Here is a 6000-nt window from a genome sequence, read left to right on the forward strand (position 1 = left end):
GCAACATTTGAAATTTAAATAAATAAAATAATTAATTCTAAAGAAAAGTCTATGTCTTTGAAACAGAGTAGAGAGAGTTGTATGGGAGTTTGGAGAGAGAAAAAAGAATGGAAAAATGTTTTTCTTTTTTAATTTATATATTTGCTTTATTGAGTATTTTTGTGTCGATATTCAAAAGGGAAATTGGTCTGAAGTTCTCTTTCTTTGTTGGGTCTTTGTGTGGTTTAGGTATAAAAGTAACTGTGGTTTCATAGAAGGAATTTGGTAGTGCTCTGCCTATTTCAGTTTTGTGGAATAGTTTGGCAGTATAGATTGGTATGAGGTCTTCTATGAATGACTGATAAAATTCTGCAATAAACCCATCTGGTCTGGGGCTCTTTTTGGTTGGGAGAATTTTAATGACTGCTTTTATTTCTTTAGGAGTTATGGGGTTGTTTAAATGTTGTATTTGTTCCTGATTTATCTTTGGTAACTGGTATTTGTCTAGAAAATTGTCCATTTCCTTCAGATTTACAAGTTTTGTTATATATAGGCTTTTGTAGTAGGATCTGATGATTTTTTTAATTTCCTCTGGCTCTGTTGTTATGTCTCGCTTTTCATTTCGGATTTTGTTCATTTGGACACACTCTCTGTGCCGTCTGGTTAGTCTGGCTCAGGATTTATCTATCTTGCTGATTTTCTCAAAGAGCCAACTTTTGGTTCTGTTGATTCTTTGTATAGTCTTTTTTGTTTCTACTTGGTTGATTTCAGACCTGAGTTTGATTATTTCCTGCCTTCTATTCCTCTTGGGTATATTTGCTTCTTTTTTTCTAGAGCATTTAGGCGTGCTGTGAAGCTTCTGATGTATGCTCTCTCCTGTTTCTTTGTGCAGGCACTCAGAGCTATGAGTTTTCCTCTTGGCACAGCTTTCATTGTGTCCCATAAGTTTGGGTATGTTGTACCTTCATTTTCATTACATTCTAAGAAGTCTTTAATTTCTTTCTTTATTTCTTCCTTGATCAAGTTATGATTGAGTAGAGCCTTGTGCAACTTCCATGCGTATATGGGCAGTCTTTCCTTATCATTGTTATTAAAGACCATCCTTAGTCTGTGGTGATCTGATAGGATGCATAGGATTATCTTTCTGAATCCGTTGAGGCCTGTTTTGTGACCGATTATATGGTCAACTTTGGAGAAGGTACCATGAGGTTGTGAGAAGAAGGTATATCCTTTTGTTTTAGGGTGGAATGCTCTCTAAATATCTGTTAAGTCCATTTGGTTCATAACTTCTGTTAGTCTCTCTATGTCTCTGTTTATTTTCCTTTCCATGATCTGTCCATTGATGAGAGTGGGGTGTTATCACTATCCTACTCCTACTATTATTGTGTGAGTTGCAATGTGTGCTTTGAGTTTTAGTAAGGTTTTTTTTTTTATGTATGTAGTTGCCCTTGTAATTGGATCATAGATATTTGGAATTGAGACTTCATCTTGGTGGGATTTTTCCTTTTTCTGAATATGCAGTGTCTTTCCTTATCATTTTTGGTGACTTTTCATTGAAAGTCGATTTTATTTGATAATTGAATGGCTACCACAGCTTTCTTCTTCAGACCATTTTATTGGAAAGTAGTTTTCCAGCCTTTTACTCTGAGATACTGTCGGTCTTTGTCTCTGAGGTGTGTTTCCTGTAGGCAACGAAATGCTAAGTTCTATTTACATATCCAATCTGTTAATCAATGTCTTTTTTATTTTATTTTATTTTATTGTTTAACTTGAGTATTTCTTATTTACATTTCGGTTTACAGCCAACATCCCTAATCCTTCCTCCCTTCTTTATGGGTGTTCCTCCCATCCTCCCCATTGCCTCCCTACCCCCACCAATCACGTTCAGTCTTAGCAGGAGCAAGGGCTTCCCCTTACACTGATGATCTTACTAGGATATTCATTGCTATCTATGAGGTCAGAGTCCAGGGTCAGTCCATGTATACTCTTTGGGTAGTGTCTTAGTCCCTGGAAGCTCTGGTTGCTTGGCATTGTTGTACATATGGGGTCTCGAGCCCCTTCAAGCTCTTCCAGTTCTTTCTCTGATTCCTTCAATGGGGGTCCTGTTCTCAGTTCAGTGGTTTGCTGCTGGCATTCGCCTCTGTATTTGCTGTATTCTGGCTGTGTCTCTCAGGAGAGATCTACATGTGATTCCTATCTGCATGCACTTCTTTGCTTCATCCATCTTGTCTAATTGGGTGGCTGTATATGTATGGGCCACATGTGGGGCAGGCTCTGAATGGGTGTTCCTTCTGTGTCTGTTTTAATCTTTGCCTCTCTATTCCCTGCCAAGGGTATTCCCTTTTAAAGAAGGAGTGAAGCATTCACATTTTGATCATCCCTCTTGAGTTTCATGTGTTCTAGGCATCTAGGGTAATTCAAGCATTTGGGCTAATAGCCACTTATCAATGAGTGCATACCATGTGTGTTTCTCTGTGATTGGGTTATCTCACTCAGTATGATATTTTCCAGTTCCAACCATTTGCCTACTAATTTCATAAAGTCATTGTTTTTTGATAGCTGAGTAATTTCATTGTGTAGATGTGCCACATTTTTCTGTATCCATTCCTCTGTTGAAGGGCATCTGGGTTCTTTCCAGCTTCTGGCTATTATAAATAAAGCTGCTATGAATATAGTGGAGCACGTGTCTTTTTTATATGTTGGGATATCTTGTGGGTATATGCCCAAGAGAGGTATAGCTGGATCCTCAGGCAGTTCAATGTCCAATTTTCTGAGGAACCTCCAGACTGATTTCCAGAATGGTTGTACCAGTCTGCAATCCCACCAACAATGGAGGAGTGTTCCTCTTTCTCTGCATCCTCGCCAGCATTTGCTGTCACCTGAGTTTTTGATCTTAGCCATTTTCACTGGTGTGAGGTGAAATCTCAGGGTTGTTTTGATTTGCATTTCCCTTATGACTAACGATGTTGAACATTTCTTTAGGTGTTTCTCGGCCATTCGGCATTCCTCAGCTGTGAATTCTTTGTTTAGCTCTGAACCCCATTTTTTAATAGGGTTATTTGTCTCCCTGCTGTCTAAACTTCTTGAGTTCTTTTGTATTTTGGATATAAGGCCTCTATCTGTTGCAAAAGATTGGTAAAGATCTTTTTCCCAATCTGTTGGTTGCTATTTTTGTCCTAACCACAGTGTCCTTTGCCTTACAGAAGCTTTGCAGTTTTAGGAGATCCCATTTGTTGATTCTTGATCTTAGAGCATAAGCCATTGGTGTTTTTGTTCAGGAAATTTTCCATGTACCCATGTGTTTGAGATGCTGCCCTAGTTTTTCTTCTATTAGTTTGAGTGTATCTGGTTTGATGTGGAGGTCCTTGATCCACTTGGACTTAAGCTTTGTACAGGGTGATAAGCATGGATAGATCTGCATTCTTCTACATGTTGACCTCCAGTTGAACCAGCACCATTTGCTGAAAATGCTATCTTTTTTTCCATTGGATGGTTTTGGCTCCTTTGTCAAAAAAATCAAGTGCCCATAGGTGTGTGGGTTCATTTCTGGGTCTTCAATTCTGTTCCATTGCTCTATCTGTCTGTCTCTGTACCAAAACCATGCAGTTTTTATCACTATTGCTCTATAATACTGATTGAGTTCAGGGATAGTGATTCCCCCTGAAGTCCTTTTGTTGTTGAGGATATTTTTAGCGATCCTGGGTTTTTTGTTATTCCAGATGAATTTGCAAATTGTTCTGTCTAACTTTTTGAAGAAATGGATTGGTATTTTGATGGGGATTGCATTGAATCTGTAGATTGCTTTTGGTAAAATGGCCATTTTTACTATATTAATCCTGCCAATCCATGAGCATGGGAGATCTTTCCATCTTCTGAGGTCTTCTTCAATTTCTTTCTTCAGAGTCTTGAAGTTCTTATTGGACAGATCTTTTACTTGCTTGGTTAAAGTCACACCGAGGTACTTTATATTATTTGGGTCTATTATGAAGGGTGTCATTTCCCTAATTTTTTTCTCGGCTTGTTTCTCTTTTGTGTAGAGGAAGGCTACTGATTTATTTGAGTTAATTTTATACCCAGCCACTTTGCTGAAGTTGTCTATGAGCTTTAGTAGTTCTCTGGTAGAACTTTTGGGATCACTTAAATATACTATCATATCATCTGCAAATAGTGATATTTTGACTTCTTCTTTTCCGATCTGTATCCCCTTGACCTCCTTTTATTGTCTGATTGCTCTGGCTAGAACTTCAAGAACTATATTGAATAAGTAGGGAGAGAGTGGGCAGCCTTGTCTGGTCCCTGATTTTAGTGGGATTGCTTCAAGTTTGTCTCCATTTAGTTTAATGTTAGCCACTGGTTTGCTGTATATGGCTTTTACTATGTTTAGGTATGGGCCTTGAATTCCTATTCTTTCCAGGACTTTTATCATGAAGGGGTGTTGAATTTTGTCAAATGCTTTCTCAGCATCTAATGAAATGATCATGTGGTTTTGTTCTTTCGATTTTGTTTATATAATGGATCACGTTGATGGTTTTCCATATATTAAACCATCCCTGCGTGCCTGGGATGAAGCCTACTTGATCATTGTGGATGATTGTTTTGATGTGCTCTTGGATTCGGTTTGCCAGAATTTTATTGAGTATTTTTGCATCGATATACATCAGGGAAAAAACAGACACTACCTCAGAGTGAAAGGCTGGAAAACAACTTTCCAAGCAAATGGTCAGAAGAAGCAAGCTGGAGTAGCCATTCTAGTAGCAAATAAAATCAATTTTCAACTAAAAGTCATCAAAAAATATAAGGAAGGACACTTCATATTCATCAAAGGAAAAATCCACCAAGATGAACTCTCAATCCTAAATATCTATGCCCCAAATACAAATGCACCTGCATACATAAAAGAAACCTTACTAAAGCTCAAAACACACATTGGACCTCACACAATAATAGTAGGAGATTTCAACACCCCACTCTCATCAATGGACAGATCATGGAAACAGAAATTAAACAGAGACGAAGACAGACTAAGAGAAGTCATGAGCCAAATGGACTTAACAGATATTATAGAACGTTCTATCCTAAAGCAAAAGGATATACCTTCTTCTCAGGTCCTCATGGTACTTTCTCCAAAATTGACCATATAATTGGCCAAAAAAAGGGCCTCAACAGGAACAGAAAGGTAGAAATAATCCCATGCATGCTATCAGACCACCACGGCCTAAAGCTAGTCTTCAATAACAATAAGGGAAGAATGCCCACATATACGTGGAAATTGAACAATGCTCTACTCAACAATAACCTGGTCAAGGGAGAAATAAAGAAAGAAATTAAAGACTTTTTAGAATTTAATGAAAATCAAGGTACAACATATCCAAACTTATGGGACACAATGAAAGCTGTGCTAAGAGGAAAACTCATAGCTCTGAGTGCCTGCAGAAAGAAAGAGGAGAGAGCATATGTCAGCAGCTTGACAGCACTCCTAAAATCTCTAGAACAAAAAGAAGCAAATACACCCAGGAGGAGTAGAAGGCAGGAAATAATCAAACTCAGAGCTGAAATCAACCAAGTAGAAACAAAAAGGACCATAAAAAGAATCAACAGAACCAAAAGCTGGTTCTTTGAGAAAATCAACAAGATAGATAAACCCTTAGCCAGACTAGCGAGAGGACACAGAGAGTGTGTCCAAATTAACAAAATCAGAAATGAAAAGGGAGACATAACTACAGATCCAGAGGAAATTCGAAAAATCATTAGATCTTACTATAACAAAACTTGAAAATCTACAGGAAATGGACAATTTCCTAGACAGATACCAGGTACCGAAGATAAATCAGGAACAGATAAACCAGTTAAACAACCCCATAACTCCTAAGGAAATAGAAGCAGTCATTAAAGGTCTCCCAACCAAAAAGAACCCAGGTCCAGATGGGTTTAGTGCAGAATTCTATCAGACCTTCATAGAAGACCTCATACAATACTATCCAAACTATTCCACAAAATTGAAAGAGATGGAGCACTACCGAA

Source organism: Rattus rattus, chromosome 5 (genome assembly GCF_011064425.1).
Source record: "Rattus rattus isolate New Zealand chromosome 5, Rrattus_CSIRO_v1, whole genome shotgun sequence".
Taxonomy (NCBI): Eukaryota; Metazoa; Chordata; class Mammalia; order Rodentia; family Muridae; genus Rattus; species Rattus rattus.